Here is a 13,174-nt window from a genome sequence, read left to right as displayed (position 1 = left end):
TGCAAACCCACCTGAAATTGTATTTTCTGTTTATTAAAGAGCTGGAGAAATGGACTATTATTGTACACTCTATAGCAGTGGATACTGTCAGAATATAGTACTTTAACCTTTTAATAAAACATGTTTTGGTCAAAGAATATCACTTTAATACCCTATCTTTAACTAGAATGCAGCATTTCACATGTATGTGGGCCTGTCAACCAAGCAGCTTTTCCCAGCTCCTGCCTCCATAAGTGTTCCCTGTGTGAGGTTTAGTATATCAGATTCATATTTATGTATCCATCTACAATAGAGTGCCTCTATTAACACGTATGATGTCTAGGACGTCCACACACGTCCTATCAAATAAAACCACAGAGTGCCTGGGACGTGTGGAGTGTGGACACGTCTTACGGTCTTTTTTTCTATCAATATGAAACGGGATCACTAAATTCCATTTTTTGACAGCAGTCGTTGCTAGGCAATGCCTTGCTCAGCCCGTCCCTGACCTGTTATGCTGCGCGCACACAGCCATTCAGTTCCAGGTTTACGGGCCGACAAACTTCCTTATTTTCTCTTGAATCTATGCTGCAGCGTAACGGCGATGTTCAGTCCTAATTTCTGACTTCATAATGCTGACCTCAGTTAGCCCTAGAACACTAAACATGGGTGATTTTCGACGATTATATTTGTGCAATTTTCATAATGTTGCTGATGTCTGAGTTGGGTGGGTCTTTCAGTACCTTCATGATGCTCAGTGACATCATAGAAGGTAGGTTTGTTTCCCTGCCCACGTCCATGATTGTTCCTACAGGCAGGTGTTCGGGTGAATTTCACCCGTGTTTAGTGATAGTGTGTAATCCAATACACCCACAATGGATATATATTTTTTTTTTCTTCACTGGACCAATCTCAGATGTCCTAGGAATGAGTGGACCAAAGGAAACTTCATTTATCTTTTTTTAGGAATATTTAAAAAATGATAGGGCCCCCCCCAATGAAATCAAATTTTTAGTTGTTTGTGAAAAGTCATGATGAAATATTAAAGAAGAGTACCTCAAGTTAATTGTTCTGACTGAGTGTCTCTGTGGACAGAATATAATTCTAAAATTGCTGCACCTGTTTCCTTTTTTTTTAACAGTTGCTTGTCAATTATGCATGTTGCATATTAATTCTTAATTTCATTTGATTTGCCAGTTTATCCATGCACAAACAAGCCATAGACACTTCACTCCAGAAGTCTTTGGGTTCCACCATTGCTAAAAAAAAAAAACCCCACTAAACCTCAGTAATTAACTTCTACCTTCATGCTTGGCAAAATTAGAGAGGGATAGAGGGATTATATTTAATGATTTGATTCACTGATCCCTTAAATTTAGCCCTGGAGGAAGAGATGCAAATAAAGAAATCCTTCTTCATTTATTGTCTTGGTACCCTTTATAATGCATATTGAATTAGGTAATAAAAGTCTCAGGTTAATTTATGGAACCCAAACCCAAACAAATCAGTGGATGCTGCTGGCCTTATTTGGACAGCCTGCCATGGCCTGTACACAACAAACTCCACTAGACTAGTAGTAGTATAGGCAGTATTAGGGGTTAACCTAAACAACAACAGAAACTCATAAATATGTTAATAACAATATATCAAAAGCCCTAAGAAATCCCAGTGGTGGAACTGTGGAACATATTGAAAGATTCTAAAATAGGTGATGCGATGATAATATTCTATTGTGATTATTTTTGATGTTTTAAAGTTGTATGTGAAACTTTTTAAGTAAACTTAAGTTATTAAAACAAGGAAAAGACAAAAGTTATACCATATATCATTTGATATAAAAATCCCAGATAATAGTCTCATATCCCAATTTCAACATATTGATATTTTGCCCAGCACTACCTTATATGCAGATATGGTGCAAGATCAAAGTTGATCAAAAATGATCAGTTCTGATCTAATTTCCAACTTAATCACCAACGCCTTAGCTAACGAGCTAGAGCTGAACTACGATGTCATCTATACATTTAATTTCAAGGACCCCCATAACTCGGCAAGTGTACAAATGGATGGTCTATTTGATTCCATTTGTCAGATATACATACCCGTAAGGGTCCATTTTGAACCCCTTTAAGGAAGCCTGAGAGCCCCTGGACCCACTTGAGAACCACTCGTTTAGAGCAATAAGGAGCCAAAGTATAACTTTGTGTCTTTCTGGTCTTAACACACATTTTTATCCAAGCCATACAGGAGGAAAGAAGAAGAAAAAAGTGGGTTAGTATTTTTCAGTAGGGACCGACGCATGACAGGGGCGGGCGCTTATACCTCATCTAATTGCAATTACCGTTTGTGGCCTGGGCTATTATCATTTTTGACAGTTTACAGAAGGAGTTTGGTTATTAAAGAGTTTAAAGCCTCTAAGTGGGTTAGGTGTCTTGAGCTTTTGTGTTTCGCTCTGACAGACTTGTTCTCCTGCTCCTTAATTGCTTGTACCTCGGCAGGTCAGAGGCTAACACTCTCACCGTGTCCCACCAAGGACTAATCTGGCTCCAGTTAATGAAGTCCAAAACACTGGCTAAAAAATAACTTTTGCCACAAGAGAGACTCGTCAATAAAGGCCTATTTCTGTATGTAGTTTGACGTGTGACCGTGTCACTCGCTCCCAAAATAGCAGATTTTCAAGCAGGAAGTTGGCGTGTGAAGAAAGAAAAAGTGGTGGTGATGGGTTTGGGAGGCATCCGTCTGATTGACATTTCCCTGATCTGGGGAGAATCTGCATTGCGGTTGTGCATGATTTTAGGATAAGAGCGGCCGGTCACTGTCTGTGCTTGCATGTGTGAGCGTGTCACACGCGCACACATGTACACACTCACGCACGCGCGCACACACACACACACACACACACACACACACACACACATGTATGCTTGTGCACGTAGACCGGGGGTCAGAAGCGGTTTATGGAATAATCTGTAAGACATAAATTAATTGTCAAAGCTGTCAGCAGCAGAAGCAGCTCTCAGAGTGGCGTCTCTGAAAGTCTTGAGAGATGATTTGAATATTGCCGTGGTTGTGCTCTCGCTCCTTCCCCAGTGTCATATTTGATTTGACAGGTCTTAATGGCTGGAGACATTGGAAATTCACCAGGTCCTGGAATTAATGTTGGAATAGAAATCTCCCAAGCTTTATTCGTCTTATAAAAGGGATCAGGAAACCTTTGCCTAGTTAATACGTGTGCCGTGTGCCTTTGATGTATTCTTACGTCTGTGCGCTTCATAGCATTTGCTCTCAAACTTTTTTAATTTCAAGGACCCCCGGTTTGCTATGCATTTAGGCTTAAGCCACAGACCCTCATAACTCTGAAAGTGAGTTGAGACAAAATGGACACACAAGGATCCATTTGGTTCCATTTTTTACACTCAGTTTCAGACCTGTGTCCACTTCGTTCCTAACTATCAATAGTGTGTGTGTGTGTGTGTGTGTGTGTGTGTGTGTGTGTGTGTGTGTGTGTGTGTGTGTGTGTGTGTGTGTGTGTGTGTGTGTGTGTGTGTGTGTGTGTGTTCCAGTAATTATTTACTGTCTATACTTATTTGTCGTTACTTGACTTTATTATCGAAACAGAACTACAGTAGCTCTTGATATCAGTGGTCATAGACTAGCCCACACCAACAAATCATACAAAACAGTATTGTTTTTTATTTGTTTTTGGCTTTTGTGCCTTTATTGATAGTTGGTGAATACGGACAGGAAAGAGGGAGTGAGACAGGGACTTGCAGCAAAGGTTGTCATGAACGGGACTCAAACATGTGACACGCTGTCAGGCCAGAGCCATACCGTATGTGGCATGCGCCTGGACCATTAGGCCAGCAGGCGCCCCACAAAACAGTATTCTGAGACAGGCAAACCCTGCAACTGCTAACCACAATGCACCTCAACAGGTGTTGTACAAGCTGCACACATGTTTGACAGCCCATGACATGAGTGATTGGCAGGATTGGTCTCAGTCTCCACACATAACTCTCTAAACTAGTGCGCATATATTCAGCTCATTACAATTGTTATACATGTCTCCCACCTGTGGATGCCCGGCTATCTCCCTTTCACCTTGGTGCCACTTTTAATTTCATATAGTTTTCTCATGACTAATGCAGTTACAATATGTAAATCAGCAACACTGCTCGCCTGTAGCTAGCAGCACTGTCTCTCGGCTGTTGTCATCCTGTCCTCAGCAGTACGGTATACACCAAACATAATTATAAAACTAATAAGGAACAGCTGGAGCGTTTGGACAGCTACGGAGCCTAAACCTTTTTCTCTGAAGCCACAGTGAGATGATTCATCGAATGTAATTCCACACACGATACTGCTATATTTGACTGGTTGTTTTACTGTTGGTATTGAAGGTATTGTCTTACTTAATATATTTTGCCTTGAAGAACTTAGAAAGAGCGAGTGAGAATCGGTAGAGAGGGTGAGTAATCTGGTTTGGAAGTCATGGCTGGTCCATTTACTCTCAGTACATTTCCTGGTGTAAATGGAGGCTAATGGGGGAAAGGTCTGTGTAATTCTCTCTCCATTAGATGCTCCGCCTGGCCTAATTGCCTAGCCAAGCCTGAACAATTTTGTTAGACATTGCCTGGGTAATTATTGCCTCTTTGGCTAAAAATAACAGACCCCCAGAATTTTTGTCAATGGATTTCCCTCGGTTCTCCACTCGCCTTATTGTACTCCCACAACACAACAGAAATCCTTCCGCTTCCCCTCTAAAAGGATGCTTGTTTCAGACCGGTGGATCAAACCGATGGCTTTCCAGATCACTTTTATCCTAAAATACAATGTGTATACTATAGAGCAGGGGTTCTCAACTTTTTTTGGCTGGGGACCCCCGAAAATGCTTTGGCCGTGTCTCACGAACCCTGCCCCGCCCCCCCTCCCCAACACCAATACTAATTGCTGCTACAATAAACGTAATAATATTTTTGAGCGGTCTCTCAACAGTAGAAATGTCGGTGCTTGTGTTGGGGACCCGGCTTGGAATCGCAGGTAATCGCAGGGATAAAAGTCATGGATTGCAGCCTTAAATCTTTCCCAAGATGTGACAGTGGATGTAGTTGGAGGAAACAAAGTCAATTAAGAGGAAGGCAACACTTTGTGCACTCGTTTACAAGTAGACTCCTAATTTGGATGCTGCTTCATGTCGACAGTTGAGACAAAATAACGATTGAAAGAGACAAGAATAATTATGTCTCTCCAGGAAGTCGCAGGAATTTACGTTGTCCTAGATTTCAGGTCCAGGTCCTGGGTGTGTATTGTGAAAGATGTCTTTAGGTTTGCAATGAGTATCTCTTCACTTTCTTCTCCTTTGTTTCTACTGAGCTTTATACCAATATGTGTTCTATTGTAATTGTCCCCTGTGGGTTTTTGTGTTACCCTTTTAGCACAGCCTTTGACTGTACTACCTGTAGTGTTAATAATCAGTTGTGTGTTCACAATGTCCTGACAAAGGTGGTGTGAAAAAAACATTCTTGGAACTATTGTAATAATAATATTGAACTACTTGCCACCGCGGGGGGAAATTCAGTTTCAGCTCAACCCAGATGGGGCACAGAGCAGTTAGGGGTTATACAGTAGGTGTCTTGCACAAGGACACCAGTCATATTTGACACATTGCTGGCATCGTACCTGGGACAACTGGGCACTGTGGTTCCTTTAGACATACCATTGGTCCGATATCTCAAACCCTCGCCCTAACCCTAACCTCCCACAGGCCAGCACACCTAAACCTAACCTTAACCCTCTCCCAACCCTTAACGCACCCCTCACCAACCTTAATCCGGTCGTTTTAACGCACCCCATACCAACCTTAATCCGGTCGTTTTACGCACCCCTCACCAACCTTAATCCAGTCGGACCAATGCTATGTCTAACAAAAGTATGCCTCCCAACATGCAGCTCATTCCTGAAGCCCTCATAGTCCAGTTTTCGGTGAAGAGGTGACTACCGAAAACATGACGTTGCGCCGTGGCGGTCACCTCACCGCTCACACAACACATCTCTCTCTGTTTTTACTAAACCACCGTTCCAGTGATCACCTCTTTACCCAAAACTGGACTATGAATAGCGCTTGACAAGGGAGCATCGGGATCGGCATAAATTAATGCTATTGAACACCCTTTACGTCTGTGTGTTATGAACCAATGACCAATGAAGTATTAAAATACGCTTCGGACAAAACCTCTTAACGCCATTTGACCCTCAAACTGTCTGCTCATGCAAGTAATTGACAATACATGAAGTCACAATAACAACTTTGATGAGGCAGTATTGCATAGTTTAAAAAATACAAGGTTTTCTTCCTTTCCTGAAAGGAAGAAAGTTAGGTGGTTTCTCTCAGACAGCAGAGATATCTGTTCTGTCCTAAACCTTTATACCAGGCTGGGCTTCTACTTAGCAAGTGGGTTTCACTTTCCAGTAGACATAGAAAATGGAAGACAATATATGAGCAAGAGTCCATTCAACTAATTTGCATACATATATTTATTTTATTCATGTTTTGTGTGGACATGTTTGTAATCCAACACATAATTATAGGCTAATTCATCAATTAACACCTCTTTGAATTAATTGCTGCCTTCTGGCAGATGATACAGGACAACACACACACACACACACACACACACACACACACACACACACACACAGCAACAGCTTTTTCCTTAAAGCCGGTAAGTTGTCCAACATGGTCTGAAAGAATGACTGACTGAACTGAATCTCTATCATGCCATATATACCTACAGTATATGCCATATTTATTTAATTTGTAATGTATGTTTGTTTGTTTTAGTTTATTTGCACACCAGACTGCACTTGTACTACTGCTCTCCTTGATCGATTTTAATTAATAACAATTCGTTTAGTTTGGTTGAAATGCAAATAACCACAGATTACAAATCATACCAGTTGAACAGCAATTTAAGGATATAGCACAACAATGTGCTATATCTATATATATATAATGTGCTTTTCACATTGGCCTGTTATAGCGCCACCAACAGGTGAACTTTTCCAAAATTTGGAACGGAAAAATGCCTGAACTCATCCAATTGCCATCAAAGGCATATGAAGAAATGGCACCCTTTTCACATTGGCCTATTATAGCGCCACCAGGAGGCCACAACATTACCTGGTTTGTTTCCATTGTGGAACAACAAAAGAACGTGACAGTCAGTTAATATAAAGAAAACCAGTTATCATAGCAAAGACATCACACATAATAGGGGTTAAAAACCCCACAAAAACAACCCTCAATTACATGATTACTTTCAGCCATGTTTTGTGAAGAATATAGAGGATGCGTTTTTTCCTTCTAGATGTACGTACACTTGTACAATGCAATCGTAAAGCTACTATCATTAAATGTCCGTTGTCTTCCTTAGTGAGGTAATTGCAACGATGTTCAAACTACAATAATGTGGTGGCATGTGCAGTGTCCAATCTTGCCATTGCCAACCAGTAGGTGCCCTACACCTACACGACACCAGGGTCAAACCTTCTCAATGGAAGAGGAAACCACCTTCAGCTACAGCAGATAGTTAGCTAGTTATATTGCATTAACTACTCTTAACAATTTATTAATTTAAATAATTCCTAAATTGTACTTTAAACTCAGTTCTACTAGCTTAAAATTGGTTTAGTTTGATATAATTATTTATTTTGGTATAATAATCATGTGATATGGCCATCTTTTATTCTAACTCATGGCGTGACTAGCAAGACTAAAATAATTTAATTAATGTGGGGAACAAAATCAATGCGATGTGAACCGGAGCACACCACCAGAACACGATTTTAAATTTAAATTCTAAACAGGATCACACAGGCCAGTTTGGAAAGAATACCAGGCTTTCCTCTGCGGTGGGAAGCCTGCTGACGCGAGGTTAACGCCACTGTGTCGTTTGCCGAAAAGAGCATAGATTTCTAAGCTAACAAACCACCTCAGCGTGGTGTTGGCTTGAAAATCAGTTCTTGTCGGCCAGCAACACTGCCATACCACGGAGCATAAAATAGCCTTTACTCCAGCTGCCTTTGATTTACCTCCAGTTCCGGCACTCAAGCTGAGATCCTGCCTGAGCTGCGGCGGAGGTACTTGCATAGTCATGTTCATATATCCCAGCCCTCCTTTCTGCTGGCATGGCACTTGTGTTTATGTAGTACTGTGATTGTTGATTTATATTTTGACAGAATGCATCTGCGTATTTTTGCTGATGTGCGATTTTTATTTGTGTGCGACTGCGAGCGTTTGTGTGTGCGAGTGTCGATATGCACACGCACGTGTGTGTGTATGTGTGTGTGTGTGTTCCTGCATGTGTGCAAATTGCTAACAGAGGCTATTGACTTTTTTTTTTTAAAGCCTTGGTCCTTGAGAGTATTTATGAGTTGGGAGCGGGAGCAGGTCTATGGCATTTTCCTCTCCTCTAGTCACAGCGATTCTAGAGGCAGAACATCTAGAATCACAATCCCAGAAAGCTCCAATAGCCTTTCTCCTGATTTGACAGAGTTTTCACAGCAAGGCCACACTTGTCTGCTATAGCGTTCACTGTATCCCCTGCCCTATACGCTTCCTATGGTCACGTCTGCTATAGCGTTCACTGTATCCCCTGCCCTGTACTCTTCCTATGGTCACGTGAAGGATGTCTCAGCAAGGCAAGCCATAATAATGTGTCTGACATCTTTGGAAAGGATGACAGATACAGACATGACCTGCAACAGATGCAGAGCTTAACCCATTCTGACCTGAGATCAGATTCATACGAGGTTTCCACTGGACACACACTGGTCTGATGAACCCATTCTGACCTGAGATCAGATTCTAAAAATGTCAGTCGTTCTTCGATTTTTCAAAAAATAGCAGACCTACAAGCTCGTAGCGCGCCACTCGGTGGCGCGCTATGAGCTTGTAGATCTGCTATTTTTCAATAGCTAAAGCATAACATAGTGCTAACACCAAAACGGGTTCCCGCCCAGAATGGGTTAATTCCCTGCACTGGCCCTAATTGTGACAAATGAATGAGTGTGCGTGCAACAGAAGGCCTCGCACATCTATATTCTGACAATGTTTCTAAAGCGTTGACGGTTGACGCCATACACATTCATCAGGGGCTGAGGACATCCATTGGTCTCGGCTTTGCTTTCACGCCCACTTGCTGTAGTAGCATCTTTCTTATTGGCTGCCGTAGTGACAAGCTATCGTCCTGATTGATTGGCTGCCTTGCCTCTATAGGCAACCAGACACTTTTTGCCTCTAGCCGACCTCTCAGCCAATGGGATAGCATTTGCAGCCAGCAACAACCCACTAGTTCTTATCATGCCGCGCGCCAATGTTATTTGAGCAAGGCATTCTAATGTCAACTCTCAAGTACAACACAAAGGTGTGTGTGTGTGTGTGTGTGTGTGTGTGTGTATAGCTGGTGAAATATGACATTTTGGGCATGTTTATTTTATTTTGTAGGCTACTCTCTTGGTGTGTTGTTGTGTGTGCTGTGCTGGTGTAATTTCGGTTTCACAGTACAAATACACACAACCAACTCACACAGGCATACACACAGTACATGCAGAAAGCCACCTGAATTAACACACAACAAATGCACCTGCAAGTCTACCTGAATTCCCATCTCTAGATCCAAGGCCCTGAGGCAAGTCCAGGTGTGTAGCCCTTGGCGCACCAAGCCTCTGGTCCTTTTGAAGTAGATTGCTCTGCCCATATACGGATATAGTGGTTCTGAACAACAGGATCTCCATATTTATCCGACCGACTCGATACTGGGCACGGCACTGTCTCGGGTCGCGATTTGCATCTGTTGTAAGGTGACGCTGCCACGTGGCTATACATGATTGATTGATTGATTCTTTATTTAAGTGTCATGCTTCTAAACAATTACAATAAAACGGACATGACAGTTTGCAAACAAACCATAAAATAAAATGCACCATTAGGTTTATTTTATAGCTACAATAGCTGACAAACTATTATTAGTTCTTTGACACTGCGTCACATTGTGAAATAGGAGTTTCTCAGCTATTTCCCCCAACACATTGTTTTGTCTATATATAATGACGTGTGTGTGAAAGTGACGAATCGTCATGATGGAAGTGACGAGACAAATTCCCCCTGTCTTCTGACTGTAGTAGTCTATGTATACACTGCACTCCTATACGTAGCTTTCCCCACTCTACAGCAGTACAGGGTTTCACAGTGTGTCAGACCTTACAGTGCCCCCCATTCCCCATAACCCCCTTCCCTCAGCCGGTCTCGCCGTTGCATGTGTGAGGTTGAAGAAGGCAGCACACTGATGTGGTTCCTTTTCACTGCCCATTGATCTCAAGAAGGAAGACGAACCAGGGTGATAATAGGAGGTGACTGCCAACATGGTGGCCTGTCCCCCTCCCCGTGCTCCGGCTGTCGGGCACAGTGACTGCCCACCGCGACCTGGCGGGTATGACAGGAGGGGGTGTGGGAAGGCGGAGAGGGGAGAGTGGGAGAGAGAGAGAGGGAGAGAGAGGGAGAGAGAGAGGGAGAGGGAGAGGGAGAGGGAGAGAGAGAGAGAGAGAGAGAGAGAGAGAGAGAGAGAGAGAGAGAGAGAGAGAGAGAGAGAGAGAGAGAGAGAGAGAGAGAGAGAGAGAGAGAGAACGGAGTGGGGGAAATGCATGGCTTTGTGTACGTGTGTGGTGTGAGCTGACGCACACTGTTATGTCTGCCGATCGAGGTGTTCAGTAAAGTCTAACATGCATCTGTTGAGCATAACACATGTGGACATGTATTTATTTTTCTTTGCACTTTCTGTACATACAGTATATATTTGTGTGCATGCACATGCTCATTATGAGAAAAAACGTTGGGTACATCACACGAGATTCCTGGCAAACCTTAAGTGGGGTCATACTGTAAGTGCCGCTGCTCCTCCCCCCGGGAAAGAATCAATCTGGCACTCTGCAGTCTGTCTCATATGAAGAAGAGCAGGGCTAATGTGAGATGAAGTCCAAGCGTCTGTTCCAGCTGACATGCAATTCGCACAGCATGCAAACATCACACCATTCCAGGGCCAACACTTCTCATCCGGTAGAAAGACATCATGAGACCTGGCTGTTAATAGAGGCAGCGGGGCAAGTGTTCATCGTTGGCCCATCGTTTATTGTTCGTTCAATTTGTCATTGGGAGTATTTTGCTGCACTTTGTTACTCTAGTGTCTACATGCACTTAGTCCTATATTATTATATAGACCTATGATTCTTTGTAGTAGTAGTAATAGCTGTCACATCATACACATTTGTATTGCTATTATCGTTGTTTATTATTTGACGGATAGCATTTTACTGCTAATATTATTACCACATTCCATACCACGTTCCTATTATGGTTTGTTTGTTGCCGCCTATAGTTTACAACTTTGTTGAGAAAAGTGCCACACACTCTAGTCATTATGTCTTTATCGCCAGAGGCCGCACAGGGACACAGCCATTCAGTGTGTTTTCGGCTGCCATAATGCTCACTATCAGTCAAATTATTGCAAATGCGAGTCGTGAAATTATTTGTGTGGATATTACGGAAATAGTCCACGGGGCCAGGTTCACAACACAATTATGATTCAAATCCTAACAGATTACGCTTGCATGTGGAAGCAGAAACTACAGCCAATTACAATCAACAGAAACATCATCACAATGTTTCCGTGGGATGAGGCTGATTGCTGATATTTCTCAAAACAGCGTTTCTGTGCTCTTCCCATAATAACTCTCTCTGCTCACCCCCCCCCCCCCACGCACACACACATGCACGCATTTTGCGTTCCCTTTTCATCACGCTAGTTCTTTTATACCCTCTATCATTCTCCATCCTTATTTCCTCTTTCCCTACCTGCTTTCTCTCACCCTCCCCCCTCCCCCCTCTCCCTTCCTTGGCTGCTTGTGGGCTGTCAGAGAGGGCTCCGCTCCGCAGGGCAGATGTCTAGGTTGAAGCCCCAGAGATGGAGCTCTGCCCTGGGCATTGCTGTGGGAGTCCCATGGGGCTCCCAGACGGAGCATTTAAATGTGGATGCAGGCACCATCAGAGAGAGAGAGAGAGGAAACCCTGCCTGCTTCACAGTGTGCTCTCTCTCTCTCGCTCTCTCGCTCTCTCGCTTTCTCTTTAACTTCTTTGTTTATTTGTTCTCTCTTTCTTTCTTCTTACTTTTTATCTTCACGTCTCCCTGTCATTCACCGTCTGCTTTCTATCTCAGGTTTCTGTCTTCATATTCTCACTTCCTCCACCAGCCTCCCAACTTCACTCTCTGCCTGTATCCTCCCCCATTGCTCCGTCTCTCTCTCTCTCTCTCTCTCTCTCTCTCTCTCTCTCTCTCTCTCTCTCTCTCTCTCTCTCTCTCTCTCTCTCGCTCCCTACCTCTCTAGTTCTTCCTCCATCAGACACTCTGCAGCAAACAGCACAACTCAGTGGACAGGAAGGTAAATGGTAGCTCTTCTCTGCACAAGCCGAGAGCTGAGATCGCCTATATGACGACCTGATCCTCACATGCACATATAGTGCCTGGTTCTTTTCCACGTGCATATTACATTTTAGCAATTTAATTGACAATATTGTGTGGTGTGGCTTACGAGCACATCGGAAGCATAATATTAAGTCTGTACATATCCTCTCGGAAGATCACCAATATCATATGATTCGTCCTGATCCGATAAAACTGATCTGTTTGATGGGGAGGAAGATGTACCGTAGTTACAAAAAAGAGAGATGTAAGCTCACAACTTGCAGAGAGAGGGAGAGAGAGAGAACAAAAATGACACATTTATCCAAAGGGCGAGTGCATTCAAAGGAACTCATCTGGAGAGCACTGCAGCTATCACAGTCAGCCATTGACAACAGTTTGACAGTCCAGTCTGGTTGATTTGGCAAAGTGATCTTCATTTTTTTTCATGAGACAAGAAAGACCCACCCAAACAAAATCCTGCTGTAGCCGATAACATAATCCAATAAATATTTAATGATTTCATGTTCTTTGAGCCGCCTGGTGATTAGGAGTTTTTTTTCTCTCTGAATGTAACACTGAATAGAAAATTAGATTTGCCCGTGCTGAAGACGGCAGCTACTGGCCACGCTAACAGAGAGTATACCCGGCTGAAGATAACATTGAATCCAGTAGAGATTACC

Source organism: Protomyctophum bolini (assembly GCF_963924005.1).
Source record: "Protomyctophum bolini genome assembly, chromosome: 10".
NCBI classification, from domain to species: domain Eukaryota; kingdom Metazoa; phylum Chordata; class Actinopteri; order Myctophiformes; family Myctophidae; genus Protomyctophum; species Protomyctophum bolini.
This window is presented reverse-complemented; position numbering follows the sequence as displayed.